The 17,858-nt window shown below is 40.9% G+C and overlaps 1 long non-coding RNA gene across 1 annotated transcript in view; it reads right to left on the reverse strand.

The window, feature by feature from the left end:
- Positions 1-6,497, reverse strand: part of LOC134756645 (uncharacterized) — a 116,697-nt gene extending 110,200 nt beyond the window's left edge. Inside the window, exon 1 of the long non-coding RNA XR_010129587.1 lies at positions 6,434-6,497. This is a non-coding gene — a long non-coding RNA (uncharacterized lncRNA). The remainder of the gene's footprint in view (positions 1-6,433) is intronic.
- Between the last annotated feature and the right edge of the window lie 11,361 nt (positions 6,498-17,858).

Genomic DNA, 17,858 nt, shown 5'->3' on the forward strand with positions numbered 1-17,858 from the left:
TACCTGGAACTTGATTTCCTGGAAAGCTTTAAGGAAGGTCAAAGGTCACTCATTAAACACCATTAGACATTGTTTTTACCAGATTACAAAGAGCTTTGCAATAAGTGCAACAACTATAAGGTTACTGAATTATCCAGTTGAAGGACATTTTAATCAGTAACTAGACTCAACCATGAATCAATCTGATCTTGGTAATAAAAATGATTAAAAATACTTAATTGGGCATTTAAAATCTGACACATTCCATTGTGTAAAGACACAGAGAAGAAGATACCAATATACAAACCACACCAACCCAACCAGTTAGATGATTGAATTAGAACAATTATATCTAATAAGAATTATAGTTACAAACTGTCAATATCTGTTGAAGACTTATGTCCTGGGCAGAGTGGTCAGGCTGAGGACTCTGAAAAACTGGTACATTTCTTACTCACAACTCTCTGAGGCAGATGTTGACATCTGCATTTAACAGTAAAGAAAATGGAGGCTTAGAGAAGGACTTGCCAAACATCTCACTATCAAAAACTGTGAGGTGTCTGAGACTTTACCCTACTTGCAAGCTAATGAGTTAGGCTGCCAGTTTCATGTGTGCTCACAAAAGACATGTGATTCCTGGGTCAGAGACAAAGGAGTTCATTTTCATGACATAGCAGACAGCTGTGTAAGCATCAGATACTCATCAGTTTCCCAGCTAAAGTGATCATTTTGCCCAGGACTGTTTCAACTTAACATTGAGAGTCCTGTGCAAACTGGGACGGTTGGTCACTCAAGTTCCCCTTACCTTCCAAGTCCCACGAAGTCAATGAGGATCAGTCCAGGTGGATGACACACACGCAATGGGCCTGAGAGCTAAGGAACCCCAAGCTTAGGAAACTTCCAGTCTTGTAAAAGGGCTGCTAGTAAACTCACCCAAATTTTTTCCCCAAAAATGCCATTAATTTTATGATCTAGAATAGCAAACACATCTGCTCCCTGACCTGGAAGGAGACATTGTATCTTTGAAGACTATTCACTATACAAACATCCTTGAATAGATTCTCTGATACAAAAGCTGACACAAGAAGTGCAGAAATGTGAGAAACCCATGGAGAATCATCTCCCAACACTTACCGCTAGCTAAGAAGAGGTGAGGACAGTATTCAAATCCAGCTCCCTCAGACATGAAAACCTATGTGCAATCCTGTCTCTTAAATTACTATGCTCAGATTTACAGAGTTAAGCCCCAGTGAGAGTGGGCTTTTCTTTTAATTGAAGCTTTGAGCTTTGGGTTATATTTTTAGAACAGATGGTACAGAAGTCCCCTCCTTATCCATGGTTTCACTTTCCATGGTTTCAGTTACTCTCAGTCAACTGCAGTCTGAAAATATTAAATGGAAAATTCCAGAAATAAATTCATAAATTTTAAGTTGTGCCCCATTCTGAGTAGCGTGATGAAATCTCTGGCCATCCCACTTCATCACACTTGGGACGTGCAACCTCCCTTTGTCCAGCATCTCCATGCTGTATTCAAGTGGCCAGTTGTCTATTAGTCACTTAGTAGCCCTCTTGGTTGTCATGTTATCACAGTGCTTGTGTTCAAGGAACCCTTATTTTACTTACTAATGGCCCAAAACACAAAAGTGGGGATGCTGGTACAATATTATAATTGTTCTATTTTATTATTGGTTATTGTTTTTCATCTCTTACTGTACCTAATTTATAAATTAAACTTTATCATAGGTATGTATGTATTTTTTTTAAACATAATATATATAGGGTTCAGTACTATCCAAGGTTTCAGGCATCTACTCGGGATCTTGGAGCATATTCCCCCAGGATAAGGGGGACTATTGAATTGTGTCCATCTTGTATGCACTTATGGAAACGAAATGTGGAGGTACTGTATTGCAGAATAATACTGTCATCCAAAATACAGTTAAATGAGTCAGATGGGCTAATTGACCTCTACTTGGCTCTTCTTGCCCTGGGGGTCCATCACTCTGCTTCCATATTGTTACTATTATTACTACTCGCTGTTTTCCATCCTCTTGCTGTGATCAATGCCTGACCCAAAATGCTATTCTTCTGCCTCATTTTTTAATTCTGGCAGGATTTCAGCAATGAGCAGTGTACTTTCAAAGCACTGCACCTTTCAACAAAGGTGCAGTGTATATTTAATACTAGAGTAATTTTAAAAACATGTTTCACTATAAAAAGAAAAGCAACTAAGATTATTGCATAGGGACTCACTTTTTATAAATTTTCATTCTTTTGCACAATGTTGACCACATCATCAAATTGGTGTGACATTTTTTAGGCAGAGTTTAAAGTCTATTTTTTCCTGTAATATTCAGATCAAATTTCCTTTTCCTTTTTTGCTTAACCCAAGGTGAGAACAGGAGCGGATATTACTGTATGTTTTTAAAAGATTATTTTGATTTCCTTTCTGGATAGAGCTGGTTATTATCTCTATTGCTCTCTAAAGATCAGAAGATGAAAAGAAGAAACAAGCAAATAGAGAGAACAAAAGGCATGTGATAAGAGAGTTTCTATATTGCCTAAGTGATAGTTTGCCATAGTACATTGTAGCGAAAAGGTTGCACAAAAGTTATAAGCAAAGTATGAAAAAGTTAATAGAAACAGCCTATCCTTTGTAGAGATAGTTGGTGATTAAGATGCCCTGGGGTGGAAAACAGTTTGTCAGTTTCTTTAAAAAGTAAACATGTAACTACCATACAGCCTAGCAATCACATTCCTGGGTACTTATCCCAGGGAAATGAAGACTTACGTTCACACCAAAACCTATATACAAATGTTTATAGTATATACTATAAAGTATATACTATAGCTTTATTTGTAATAGCAAAAAAGTAGAAATAGTTCCTAAAATTGTTTATAGAAATGAACTATTTATTTATATATTTTGTTTATATATCTACACGAGAGTAATAAAAAGAAATGAACTATTAATACATGCAACAACCTGTATGAATTTCCAAAAAAAACATGCTGAGTGAAAAAATCAATCCCCAAAAGTTACAGACTGTATGCTTCCATTTATAGAACATTCTTGAAATGACAAAAATTATAGACAATGGAGAACAGATTAGTTATTGCTGGGGATTAGGAAAGAGGTTGGCAGGAGGGAAGTGTGTGAAGCCAAAAGGGTAAGAGATTCTAGTGGTGAAGGGATGTTCTGTATCTCGACTGTATCAGTGTCAATATCCTATAGTGATATCGTATTATAGTTTTGCAAGATGTTACCATTGGGTGAAACTGGATAAAAAGTACATGGGATCTGTCTGTGTTATTTCTTACAACTGCATGTGAATCTACAGTTACCTCAAAATACAAATTTTAGTCATAAAAAAAGATGGCCTTGGAATGTGATCACACCAGACAGAAACCACATAGGTTACCTGGAATGTCCAGTTATGGTCTCTATTCTGGGGTCTCCAGGATGCTCAGGGACTGTAAATGTTAGAAATCAGGATCCAGAGCTATTTTCCATTCGTTCAGAAGATTTGTGGAAGTTATACCTTCTCCTGGAGCCCTCAGGAGCCAGACCTTCCATTGCAGTGCATGAAGCCAAAGTAACACCAAAGGAAAACTAGACAGCATTTGTCCCACCTCAAGATGTTCAAATTCAATTTTGGCAAAACTGCCCGAATAGAGTCAGCTATGTTGGCAGTCAGAGGGTCAAATTGCAACTCCTGCCTCCCAGACTATCTCAGACACGAAGTTGTTTGCTGGAATTGTATCAGTAATAAGAAAATACCCATCCAAACAAAGCTTTGGTCTATACATTTGATTTAAGAAAAGTGGAAATATAAATTGCTCATCAAAAGCAGTTTGGCTGACAAAATCTTTCAAAACATGGAGTCCATGGGATAGAAAACAATGAAAAGAGTGCTTAAAATGAAGTTGTTTTTCTCTCCTAATGAATCAGGATCTGGCATGCTAGGAAGAAAACCAGAATGCATGTGGATTGTGCAAGAAAATGTAATAAAAGTTGATTTTCAGTAGGCTTATTTTCAGAAGAAATACTCTTTGCAGACCTAAGAGCTCTGTTTTATACTGCCCAACACAAAGCATGGAGATCCCTCTGGCTTGGGAGGCACAGGCACACAAGTCTTATTGACATTTCCACTTTGAAACTAAATGGGCTTCAGCAAAGGATATTGCTACTCTTCTAAAGCATTTCCTGCTGGCTTGAAAACACAGAATGCTGGCATTTTAAGAGGCCCAGTTATCTATGTGAGTTTGCTCTTGAAATCAGTTCCTCTCCCCCTCCCAGCCTTGTATTCCCCCACCCAATTTCTATTTTATACAAGGTATTTTTTTAACTTTTATTTTAAGTCCAGGGATGCATGTGCAGAATGTGCAGGTTTGTTACGTTACATGGGTAAAAGTGTGTCATGAGAATTTGTTGTATAGATTATTGTTTCATCACCCAGAATACTAAGCCTTGTATTCATTAGTATTCATTAGTTATTTTTCCTGATTCTCTCCCTCCTCCCACCCTTCACCCTCCAATAGGCCCCAATGTGTGCTGTTCCCCTCTATGTGTCCATGTGTTCTGATCTTTTACCTCCCACTTATAAATGAGAACATGTGGTGTTTGGTTTTCTGTTATACAAGGTATTCTTTTCATCTGCTTTTTTACCTTCTCCTTTCTCTCTTCTGCCCAATTTTTGACATTTCTAGTTTTTGCCTGCTACCATAGCTATTTTCTGACCCTTTCCATGGTTCACAGGCTTAAGATTCCTTTTTTTGGCATGCCTATTTTCATGGAATACACACTGGTAGCAGAGGAGAACCCTAAAATGACTATTGATCACACTGTTTGTCATATTGCCTTTGAGGTGTACCCATGAGATTCTCTGGTGATCTGAATCAGTGGCGCTCCATTTCTTAAGTGGAATTCTAGAAGTCAGAGCTGCCAACTCTCCTGCTGACTGCTCTTCATGCCACACAATTAAGAGTGAAACACCTCCCACAGCTGTCTATCCTGGTATTCTCAGCATCATCAATAACATGCATCTATTTTCTGCCAACTGCATGCCATGTGATCTGAATAACAAACAGAGCCTACTCTCAAAGAGCTCCTAATCCTGCCCCAAAGGTAGGAGAAGTGCAGGCAAAGAGTGAAATGCTGATGTTGCAAGTTATCCTGTGCTAAAATCCACAAAGGGGCTGAAGAGACAGAGTCCAGAGTCAAAGTACCTTTCCTGATTGTTCTGCGTCTTAAAACCCATGACTTACTATTTCCACCCACACCCAGCCTTGGGATTTCAAACAGCACACTGACTCAGCATTCCAAAGCAAAGGGAGTGAAATGAAAGGACTGTTTTGTAAAAGTTCTACATTAAGTTGTGGTCATATAGGAAAGGAAGAATTGTATTATAAGTATTTACCTTGGAAAGATTTTTTTTATTCAGAAATTAAATTCTTGGGTAAGACAATCCATTACATCTATTACTATAAAAATTTAAATATGTGTGTATAAATGTGTATAAATGTGTGTGTATAGCCATTTTGAAAATCTCCAACCAGTGTTGTTAAAGAGAAGATTACTTTCAGAAAGTGGGTGTTTTCTCACAACTTCTCTTCAAGTAACAGTTGAAATTAAATTCTACATGATCTGTCAGTGTCTTTGGATTCTCATTTATTTTTCAATTTCTAAAGCACACCAGCCGTTTGTGAGATCAGAATCACATGCATCCACAGCAAAATACCCAAGAGAGAACAGGGCACGTGCACCTCTTTTCCAAGCCCGCGTGCTCCCAATCCAGGCAAACACAAATCTTTCACATGACTGCAGTTTCTTTTATACCCACAGGGAAGGGCGACGGAAAGGAGGGCCATCCGCGGAAACCTTTCAAACAAGCCACTTCACTTGTCGTTTCATCCGTTTATCACTTTAGGTATCACTTAGGATCATCATAAGATGTATTCAGGAAAGTCATTTTTGTGGTTAAAATAAGATTAATCGGATTGGCAGAATTTTAAGGCAATTGCAGATACTGTAGAATGGCTTTGGGAAGGTAACTTTCCATTGAGATACCACTCAGGCTACTTGTCTTTGAAGAAATGTAGTTTTTAAAGTAACACAAAACAAGGAAATTTGATTCCCTTTTAAAAAATACTTATTGAAGATCTACAGGTTGGTTCAAATTCAGGATACTATGAGATTTAATTCATCAATCCCACAAAGTATTGTGAATGAGAACAGGAGTGACTCACAGACTGATGGGGTCATGGAAGGCGTGGGAGTTGACCAAGAGTAGAGGATTATAGCAGACTGAGGAAAATGAAAGCTCAGAGGCAGGGAAAGGAGAGTGGGCGACAGTCATTTAGATACCGAAAGTCCAATATGACTACAGCCGAGACCCCAGCCACCGAGGCCTCCTGGAAAGGCATCTTCCAAGCCCCCTAAATTATCACTCACGTTTTTGAGGCAGCTGTTTGTTTCTTTGTTTGTTTTGTTTGTTTTTTGAGATGGCGTCTTCGTCTGTCGCCCAGGCTGGAGTGCAGTGGCGCGATCTCGGCTCACTGCAAGCTCCGCCTCCCAGGTTCACGTCATCCTCCTGCCTCACCCTCCCGAGTAGCTGGGACTACAGGCGCCCGCCACCACGCCCGGCTACTTTTTTGTATTTTTAGTAGAGACGGGGTTTCACGGTGTTAGCCAGGATGGTCTCGATCTCCTGACCTCATGATCCGCCCACCTCGGCCACCCAAAGAGCTGGGATTGCAGAGGTGAGCCACCACGCCCGGCCTGAGGCAGCTATTTTAAAAGTGAAACATAATAAGCAAGATGAAAACATTCTTATTCTGAGTCAAATTAAAAAGATGGTAGAAAAATGCCTGAAATCTAAATACATTCTGACACGGTAAGCCAGCAAATAAATCACACAAATATCTTTGTTTTTTTTTTTTTGAAGTGGAGTCTCGCTCTATCGCACAGGCTGGAGGGCAGTGGCACCATCTCACTGCAACCTCCACCTCCCGGGTTCAAGTGATTCTGCTGCCTCAGCCTCCCGAGTAACTGAGATTACAGGCACCTGCCACCATGGCCGGCTAATTTTTGCATTTTTAGTAGAGACGGGATTTCACCATGTTGGCCAGGTTGGTCTGGAACTCCTGACCTCAAGTGATCCACCCATCTTGGCCTCCAAAAGTGCTGGGATTATAGGCGTGAGCCACCGTGCCCGACCAAATCACACAAATATCTGATGCTGAACTGGGGACTAAAGGGAACTTGAACCAGAAGGGCAAGTTTTTTCTGTGAGTCTTTCACTGTGTTAAATATAAAAGCAAGCTACCCACATTGTGCATTCTCTCCTCTCAAAAATGAAGTTGTGGGTTTCTCCTTTGGCACTTCATTTTCTATAGAGAGGCAAATTTTGTTTTCTGTATCTAATAGCATTCTTTAAGAACAGAATGTCAGCTAAAATGACAGATCAGCCTCAACATTACACAAAGACAACCAGACTTTATGAGCCTGTAGATGTGCCTCAACAGGAAGTACACAATAACACCCTTGGGTATACTTGCCCAAAATAAATCAATCGAGCATGAGTCTGATCACGCCTCTAGATCTAACCACCAGTTTGCAGGAAATACAAAGAACAGGACATGTTCATGCAATACAACAAATCCAGCCAAATCCAGAATGTAGCAAATTCTACAGGACTAAAGACCCAGCGTCTTCAACAAATAATTGCAAAAATAAATAAATTAATTAAGGAAGGGGCCAGTTTGGATTCTGGTGTGAACAAACCATCTGTTAAAAAAAAGATATGAGACAATCAGACAAATTTGAGTGCTTACTAAGTATTTAGTGATATTAAAGAACGTCTGTTAATTTTGCTAAGGATACATAACAGTAATACTTCAATGTAATAGCAATCATTAACGTGAAATTATGTAACACCCAGGATTTTTACATCTTAATAGTCCAAGGGGCAAGGGAAAATTTGTGGCAGAAGTGGGGTCGGTCAGGGAGAAGGTTATGGACAATAAGATGGCCATGTGTTGATAATTGCTGAAGCTGAGTAATGAGTGCATGGGGGTTTGTTATGTCATTCTCTCTACTTCTGTACATGTTTAAAAGTGTCAATAATAAAAAGTTTTAAGACCAAGACAGGAGGATTGCCTGAGCCAAGGAGTCTGAGACTAGCCTGGGCAACACAGTGATACCCAGACTCCGTAAAAAAAATTTTAAAAATTAGCCCAGGCGTGGTGGCTCACACCTATAATCCCAGCACTTTGGGAGGCTGAAGCTGGAGGTTCGCTTCAGCCAAGGAGTTTGAGGCCAGCCAGAGAAACATAGTGAAGTCCCATCTCTTAAAAAAAATTTTTTTAAATTAGCTGGTGTGGTGGTGTGCACCTGTAGTCCCAGCTACTCAGGAGGCTAAGCTGGGATGTCCGCATGGGCCCAGGGGGTTGAGGCTGCAGTGAGTCATGATCATATTACTGTACTCCAGCCTGACAGAGAAAGACCCTGTCTCAAAAAACAAACAAACGAACAAACAAAAAGTTTTTGTTTAATGAATATGTAAAAGCATTAAAAATAACCAAATTTCCTCTAGAGACTTTTAATATATACATCAATAATTTATATTTCTTTTGATTCACACAAGAAAATTATGAAAGTGTTGCTTGTTGCACTGATTACAGTATATAAACAGCTTCTAAAAAGTAATAACAAAAATGACCAAAATACCATCAAACCCCTACAAGAATCAACATGGTGAATACTAATTCACAGCAAAGAAAATTCAAATAAGTCTGAAGCATTAAAAGATATTCACTGTCTCAAAAAAATAAAATTTAAAAAATAAATAAACTAGCCGGGCATGGTGGTGTGTGCTGACAGTCCCAGTTACTTGAGAGGCTGCAGTGAGAGGATCAATGGAGCCCTGGAGGTTGAGGCTGCAGGGAGCCATGACCATGCCTCTGCACTCCAGCCTGGGTGGCAGAGTGAGACCCTGTCTCAAACAAACAAACAAACAAAAGATATTCAACAGGCTGAGCACACTGGTTCATGTCTCTAATCCCTGCACTTTGGGAAGCCGAGGCTGGAGGACTGCCCGAGGCCAGAAGTTCAAGACCAACCTCGGCAACATAGCAAGACCTCATCTCTACAAATAAATAAATAAATAAATAAATTTAAAAATCACCTGGGTGTGCTGGCATTCACCTGTAGCACTAGCTACAGGGGAGGCTGAGGCGGGAGTATTCCTTGAACCCAGGAGTTCAAGATTACTGTGAGCTATGATCACCCCACTGCTCTAGCCTAAGTGACAGAGTGAGAACCACCTCTAAAAAGATGTTCAACCTCACTCATACTCAGAGAAGTGTAGACAAAAACAAAATTGAATACTATTTTTCACCTATCAACTTGACAAACAGCAAGTTGGTAAGACTTGGCAAGTTGGTAATACTTGGGGGGAAAAGGCACTCATTTATTTCTGGCAGGAATTGCCCTCCAACATCAATAGAGAGCAATTTGGCAGTATCAGTATTACAAATACACATGTCTTTTGACACAGCAATCTATTTTTAGGAATTTAGCTTATAAATAAAATGGCATACACAGGCAAAGTTGCATTTGTAAAAGATTATTCACTGCAACATTATTTATGGGAGTAAATGATCAGAAACAACTTAAATCTTCATCAGAAAGGCACTGATGAAATAAATTCTGATCCATCCATAACATGGAAGGGTACAGTCACTAAGTAATTGCAGAGCTTTTATATCTAATGAAGGAAGTGTCTTCAAGATATTCTATAAGTGAAAAAAGTTAGGTGCACAATAATATATGTATATATTACCATATGTGTTATAAAAATTAAAAAACATGCCGGGCGCGGTGGCTCACGCCTGTAATCCCAGCACTTTGGGAGGCTGAGGCAGGCGGATCACAAGGTCAGGAGATCGAGACCATCCTGGCTAACATGGTGAAACCTCGTCCCGTCTCTACTAAAAATACAAAAAAAAATTAGCCGGGCGTGGTGGCGGGCGCCTGTAGTCCCAGCTGCTCAGGAGGCTGAGGCAGGAGAATGGCGTGAACCCGGGAGGCGGAGCTTCAAGCGGAGATCGTGCCACTGCACTCCAGCCTGGGCAACAGAGTGAGACTCTGTCTCAAAAAAAAAAAAAAAATTAAAAAACGTATGTATGAATTTCTCCTAAATGTATGAAATATCTTAGGAAAACTTATAACTTTGGTTGTCCCCAAAGAGTGGACCTGGAGGTTGGAGAGGGAAAAAATCAATTTTCACTATATTACTTTTTGTATCTTTTGAGTTTTGAATCATATGAATGTATTACTGAAACAGGGTATTTCCCTGACCCCTTCAAGGGACTCACGACAGGGGTGCCTGGTTTACTCAGCCTGCCACTCAACTCCTCACAGGAGGGAGCATGTGAGCAAACAAGGTGTAAACTGGAGTGCATGAGCACTGGAACCAGCCTACCACTTCAGCACTGGCAGGAACAAACTCCGTGTAGGCCCCACGGCAGCATCCAGGTGGGTGCCTGCGACCCCTGAAGCCCCAAAGGGCATGTTACATTGCTCTTTTAGCACTGCCATCCGCAGACTGCTTAAGTGTCAACAGTTCAGTGGGCCCTTTCCCTTTTTGCGTGAGGTGGCTGCCCTTTGCCAGAACAGGAAAAGAGCCAGTGTGACAGCCTTTTGTGTCCACACTCATGGTTCCCAAGTTCTTGTCCAGCATCCAGGAAAAATGAGGTCACACTAACAAATTGAAGGATGGTAAACGTGGGGGATTTTATTGCCGAAGAAAGTGGTTCTCAGTGGGAAGGGGAGCTGAAAAGGGGATAGGATGGGGTAGGTAATCTTCCCCTGAAGTCCTGCTATCTCCAGCCAGATTCTTCTCTGAAGTTACGCCTTTGAGCTGTCCCTCTGAAGTCAACAACATCCAGCCGTAGTCCCCAATGTCCAGCTGCTTCTCCTCTCTGCTGGCTGAATCTGGGGTCTTTATAGGCAGAGGATGGGGTGGGGCAGGGCCCTGGGTGGTTTAGGAAAAGGTAACATTCCAGCGGGAAACCAGGGATATACGTTCTCACTTTGGGCCACTGTTTCAGGCTTTTCAGCTTGAGGATGAGGTTTTCCCTAGGGACATGCCCTTTTCTGCCTGAAATTTCTCTGCCTCCTGTCTCCATCATTACCCATTCAATAAATAAAAACGTAAAAATCTTTGGAGAGATTAAATGAGATGAATAATTTGTAGGAGACTTAACACTGGGCTTTGCCAATAGAGAGATAAATGATAAGTTTTTGATTAAATGGATGAATTTGAGGGTTTTCCCAACAGTAGGATGGGACTTACAGAGCGAAGTGGAGTCATCATATCATGACTACAAGGGCCCAGATTCATGAAAAGGGATCTCCAGTCTCCAGAATTCACCACTGAACCCTGAGTGGCACCAAGAGATGGTGCCCACAGGCAAGAATGTCTTGGTCTTTTAAGCCCAAGGACCAAGGGAATGTTTTCTCCATAATCACTCCCATGATCCCACCACACACACCCCACCTATAATACATATAATGGAGAAACAGCAGAGAAAATACTGAATGAAATCTAAAGAGAAAGCAAACACTTAAACAAATGGATATAGACTAAAGGAAAAAACTAGAGTAAAAATGTCTATAAAGACTGCATTTTATATAAATTTCCAGCTCTAGTTTTTCCTTTAACAGGAAAGGCAGGGAGGGTCCTTGGCAGAGAGAAGAGGGAAGCAGTTAGTGAAGTAAACACTGGTCCAAAAAAGTCACATCTTGGCCCACAAAAGGCTGGCCCTCTTTCCAGGTATGTCTTTCCCATGGCCTAGTCTGGCTATGGTTGGAATTCATTTCAGAATGTTTGATACCTGAAACATCTCGACCCATGGAAGGGGTACAAAACCCTGTAACAGATAACTTACTAGCATCCGCTGCTCAGACAGTATGCTGTCCTTTAGCTGTTTTATTAGTGGTGCATTATACAGATTCCTGGCATGACTTTTCAGATGCCCAATGCGGGTTTCAAGCTGCTGGACAATAATAAAGATTGGGCCGACAATGGATCAGTAGCAGCTTCTGATCTTTCCACTGCCATCTTGTTATGTTTTACGACTAATTTACCTCTCTTTGTTTCCTTTTATGGCCTTTTCCCACCTGTAAAATGGGGTAAGTAAATTTTGGCTTTATAGAAGATGTGGAAGGTAGGGAATTGCAGAAATTTCTGTTTTAACTAATCTCAAGTGTATTTCTAAAAGCAAAGTGAACTATTATTATCTTCTAATTAAGTTTATTTGCCTTTGGCTCCAACACTCACCACTAAAACTTCAAGACCCCAAGGCAAGAAAAAATGAACTCTTCATTGTTTACCTTGTTATCAAGATTGGCTAACTTCTAAACTGTGTTTCTATATTCCTGCACACAGAATTGTGATTGTTTTGTTGCTGGGGGAATTCCTATACATAAAAGTGTCTATCTGCATGAGAACTCAGAAGAAAAATCCTTACACACCTCTCCAAATTATTAACGGATTCTTTGTTTCAGGTCCAGCAAATGGAGAGAGAAGACAATGAGTGCTTTCTGCTAAAGAATACTAGGAATTAAAAATGTCCTCGGATGAAAGGAAAATCCCAGTGTTTTGGAGAGAGGGAAGAGAAAGACACACTATATCTAAAAAACAGACCAAAAAAAGCTGGTAAGCACAGTTTTCTCCATAATGTAACTCCCATAATACCGCACCCCCCAACACACCCCACCTAGAAAACATATAATGGAGAAACAACAGAGAAAATACTGAATGAAATCTAAAGAGAAAGCAAAGCACCTAAACACATGGATATAGACTACAGGGAGAAACTGGAGTGAAAATGTCTAGACAGGCACTGGAAGCTCAGAGGCATCTTACAAAACAGGAGGCAAGATGCTTTGGAGAGGGCTTTCTCTAAACCACCTGCTACGGTTTGAATGTCTCCTCCAAAACTCATGTTGAAACTGAATCGTCAATATGCCAGTATGGAGAGGTGAAGACTTTAAGAGGTGACCATAGGGCTCTGCTCTCGTGAAAAGATTGATCCATTCATGGATTGATAGGTTAATGGGGCCAGGTGCAGCCTGTAGTCTTAACACTTTGGGAGGATGAAGAGGGATGATCACTTGAACTCAGGAGTTTAAGACCAGCCTGGCCAACATAGAGAGACCTCATCTCTACTAAAAATTTTTTAAAGATTATCTGGGCATGGTGGCACACATATGTAGCCTGCGCTACTTGAGAGACCAAGGCTTGAGCCCAGGAGTTTGAAACCAACTGACCAACATGGTGAAACACGTCTTTACAAAAATGATAAAAATTAGCCAAGTGTGGTGGTGCACACCTGTAATCCCAGCTACTCGAGAGGCTGAGGTAGGAAGATCACTTGAGCCCAGGAGTTTGAGGCTACAATGAGCCATAATACAGCCACTGCACTCCAGCCTGGGGAATAGAGCGAGACCCTGTCTCAAAAAAAGGGTTAATGGTTATCCTGGGAGGGGAGCTGGTGGCTTTATAAGAAGTGGAGGAGAGGCTGGGCATGGTGGCTCACACCTCTAATCCCAGCACTTTGGGAGGGCCAAGGTGGGCAGATCACCTGAGGTCAGGAGTTTGAGGAGTTCGAGACCAGCCTGGCCAATATGGTGAAACCCCATCTCTACTAAAAATACAAAAGTTAGCCAGGCATGGTGGCACATGCCTGTCATCTCAGCTACTTGGGAGGCTGAGCCAGGAGAAACTGCTTGAACCTAGGAGGCAGAGGTTGCAGTGAGCCAAGATCATGCCAATGCACTGCAGTCTGGGTGATAGAGTGAGACTCTAAAAAGAAGTGGAGGAGAAACCCCGAGTGAGCAGGTTAGCTCTGTGCCACCTTGGGACTCAGCAGAGAGTGGGACCCCACCAGCAATAAGGCTCTCAGCAGATGCATGCCCTCCACCTTCGACTTCTTAGCCTCCATAACTGAATACTGTTTTTTGTTTGTTTGTTCTTGTTTTGATACAGGGTATCACTCTATCCCTCAGGCAGTGGCGAGATCTTGGCTCTCTGCAACCTCTGCCTAGTGATCCTCCTGCCCCAGCCTCCTGAGTACCTGGAGCTACAGGCATGCGCCACCACACCTGGCTAAATTTTTGCATGTTTTGTAGAGATAGGGTTTTGTCACATTGCACAGGCTGGTCTCAAACTCCTAGACTCAAGCAATCCTCCAGCCTTGACCTCCCAATGTACTGGGATTACAGGCATGAGCCACCGTGCCCAGCTGCTTATTTTTATAAATTACCAAGTTTCAGGTATTCTGTTCTAAGCAATAGAAAACAAATTAAGACACCACCCCACCACCTAAGAGTCACCACCCTCCCAGTTAGCTTTCTTGCCCCTGATTTCTAACATAGATTTCTCATACTTTCAGAACTTAGCATAAGGTACAGCATGTAACTAATGTTAAGAGAAAAAAGAAAATATAAAAATTAGATGCACCCTGCAAATATACAGGTGCATGAGGAAGGTAATGTCTCCCACATACAAATTAAAAGAAGAAAGTGCAATACTACGATGAAAGTGTTGTATGATTTTAAAATATGATTAATGTTAAAGCATCCTTTCATTTTAAGACAGAAAGCTCTCTGGCAACCTCAACATCGTGAGAATCCATTTTACTAGGCTTTTTGCATTACAAAGCACAATTTCAAATACTTTGGTCCTAGCATGAACTGCTCTCCTGTTGCAGTTAACTCGACTAATGCCATTTTTAAAGTGAGCTTTATAAGCCCATTTAAAGAGTAATAACATGTTGTCTTCTTTCCATGAGACTTTCACCCTGATGGAAGCTCCAGTATGTCCCCAGAGTAAATCACTTGGGCTCCACTTACCTCACAGTGTACAAAACAGGCCTGGGCTTTTCATGATGAACATAAAGACAAGGCAAGGGAAGACCCCACCCCACTTTGGGGCTGCCCTGTGCTCCTAAGCACACACAGAGGGAGACAGAGTTGGGACCCTGGGCCTCCTCCAGTGGAAGCAGAAAGAGTGGCAGGGCAGGAAGGCTGTGCTGGGCGGGGCCCAGAGGAGGCCACATTGGCCTCATTTTTGCTTTTGCCCCTTACCTTTTACCATCACCCTGTGGATACCACTACTGCTGTTCCCTTAGATCAGAATTTTCCAACTTGAATTTCAAGAGCACAAATTCTTTCCTCCCTTCTTTCTTTCCTTTTTTCTTTCTTTCTTTCTTTCTCTTTCTTTCTTTCTTTCTTTCTTTCTTTCTTTCTTTCTTTCTTTCTCTTTCTTTCTCTCTCTCTCTTCCTTCCTTCCTTTCTCTCTTTCTTTCTTATTTATTTATTTATTTATTTTGAGATAGGCCTTGCTATGTTGCCGTTGAATTCCTGGGCTCAAGCAATACTCCCACCTCAGCTTCCCCAAGTAGCTGGGACTCCAGGTGCACAACACCCCACCAAGCCAAGAACACAAATTCTAGGGGTTTTTTGTTTGTTGGTTTTTGTTTCTGAGACAGGCTCTCAGTCTCTCGCCCAGGCTGGAATGCAGAGGCATGATCTTGGCTCACTGCAGCCTTGACCTCCTGGGCTCAAGCAATCCTCCCACCCCAGCCTCCCAAGTAGCTGGGACCAGAAGCGTGTGCCACCACTCCTGGCTAATTTTTGTATTATATTTTTTTTAGAGATGGGGTTTCTTCATGTTGCCCAGGGGGCTGGTCTCTTAACTTCTGGGCTCAAGCAATAGGCTGGCCTCCGCTGCCCAAAGTGCTGGGATTACAGGCGTGCACCTCCAATCCTGGCCCTCTAAGAGTTTTTTTTAGGGCCATGAGAACGAACGTTTTCATGATGAAAAATGCTCTGCGGATGCTGCCTACTAAATCCCCCTGGGGAGGGTCACAACGTACATCTGTGAACTGAAGGCTTTACATGCGAATGATGTGAAAAGAAATCCTGTTTAACATTACTTCATGGATAAATCGAGTATTTGCCCCAAAGAAGCCTTCTCTGCTTGGGCATGCATTATATTCTGGTCCAACCACTCATTCCTCCACATCACTTAGGCTGTCCTAGGTGCAGGCTCTCCTAAGGGGTGGTTGCCCTTTGATTTCCTCCTTGCCTTTTGCACTTTCGCAGCTTATAGATATAGAAGATAACCAATAAAATCTGGTACCAAACAGTCACACATCTAGGCTTTATGCTACATACCTATGCTGTCCAACACCAGAGTCACATGCCACATGTAGCTATTCCTATTTCTATTAATTAAAACTACTTAATTTTAAATAAATTAAAAATTCAGTTTTTCAGTTGCACCAGCCACATTTCAAGTGCTCAAATGAATGTGTGGCTTGTGGCTACCACACTGGTCAGAGCAGATACAAACATTTCCATCTTCTCAGAAATTTCTGAGGAATAATGCCACAATAAACCTCGTCAATCATAGAAGGAATTCTGTTAACCTTCTCATCATGTCCATATCCCCATGAGAATGTGAGATCGCTGAAAGCAAGAATGAGGTTTTCTCATCTCTGAACCCCAGCTCCTAGTCCAGGGCCCTGCAGGAAAGGCCACTCACAAAATAACTGCTAGATGATATGAATGTTTCCTCTTTGCTCCCAAAAATGTGCCAACCTTTGTCACAACACTTTAGCATACTTTTCCCTCAAAAAAAACTTTTATTAGTTTTTATTTATTTAAAAAGTAATACAGAATATTGAAAGAAGATTTAAAAATCCACATGTAATACTCCCACCTACAGAATGCCACTCTTAACATTTTGGAGTATTTACATTCATTTATTTGCAAACAGATTTTTTGTCATTTGTTGAGGCATATTTTGCATATGGTAAAATTCACCATTTTAAGGTGATGTGTGTATGATGTATGATGAAGGTAACAACCACTACAATCAAGATACAAATTATTTCCATCACCCTCAAAAAGTCACCTCCTCACCTTTGTAATTAAGCCACTCTCCCCAACCGCTCTCCAGCAATCACTGATCCAATTTCTGTTCCTAGGGTTTCAACTGTTCAAGAATGTCATGTACATGGAATTATATAGGAAGTAGCTTTTTTTTAGTCTGGGTTCTTCCATTTAACATGTTGCTTTTGAGATTCATCCATGTTTCCCTTTTTATTGCTGAGTTATATTCTATGATATAGATACACCACAATCTGTTTACCCATTCTACAGTTGAACTTCGGAGTTGTTTCTAACTTTTGGCAATCCTGATAGAGCCGTTATAAACATTTGCACATAGGGTTTTGTGTGTACATATGTTTTCACCACTCTTGGAAGAATTCCTAGCAATTGGATTGTTAGTCATATATAGTAAGTGTATGTTGAATTTTATAAGAAACTGTCAAACTGACTTCCAGAACACCTTTGCTTTTTTGCGTTTCCCCCAGCAATGTATGAGAGTTTCAGTTGCTCTGCGTCTTCACCAGCATTTTGTATTTTCCTTTTTTTTTTTGTCTTGAGCCATCTTAATACATATGTAGTGGTATTTTATTGTGGCTTTAATTTGCATTTCCCTAATGACTAATGATGTCGAGCATCTTTTTATGTGATTATGTGTTGTCAATATCCTTACTTTGTAATGTTTTGTTTGAATCTTTTGCCCATTTTTAATTGGGTTGTCTGCTTTCTTATTATTGAGTTGTAAGAATTCTTTATACATTCTAAATGTCGGTACTTCATCAGAAATGCATTTTACAGATATTTTCTCCCAGTTTGTAGCTTGTTTTTATTTTCTTAACAGGGTTTTTCGAAGAGCAGACAACTGCTCTTCAAGTTGTTTTTTAACTGTACTGAAGAACAAAGAAATTTTTAT

This window comes from Gorilla gorilla, chromosome 11 (assembly GCF_029281585.2).
Source record: "Gorilla gorilla gorilla isolate KB3781 chromosome 11, NHGRI_mGorGor1-v2.1_pri, whole genome shotgun sequence".
In the NCBI taxonomy this organism is placed as follows: domain Eukaryota; kingdom Metazoa; phylum Chordata; class Mammalia; order Primates; family Hominidae; genus Gorilla; species Gorilla gorilla.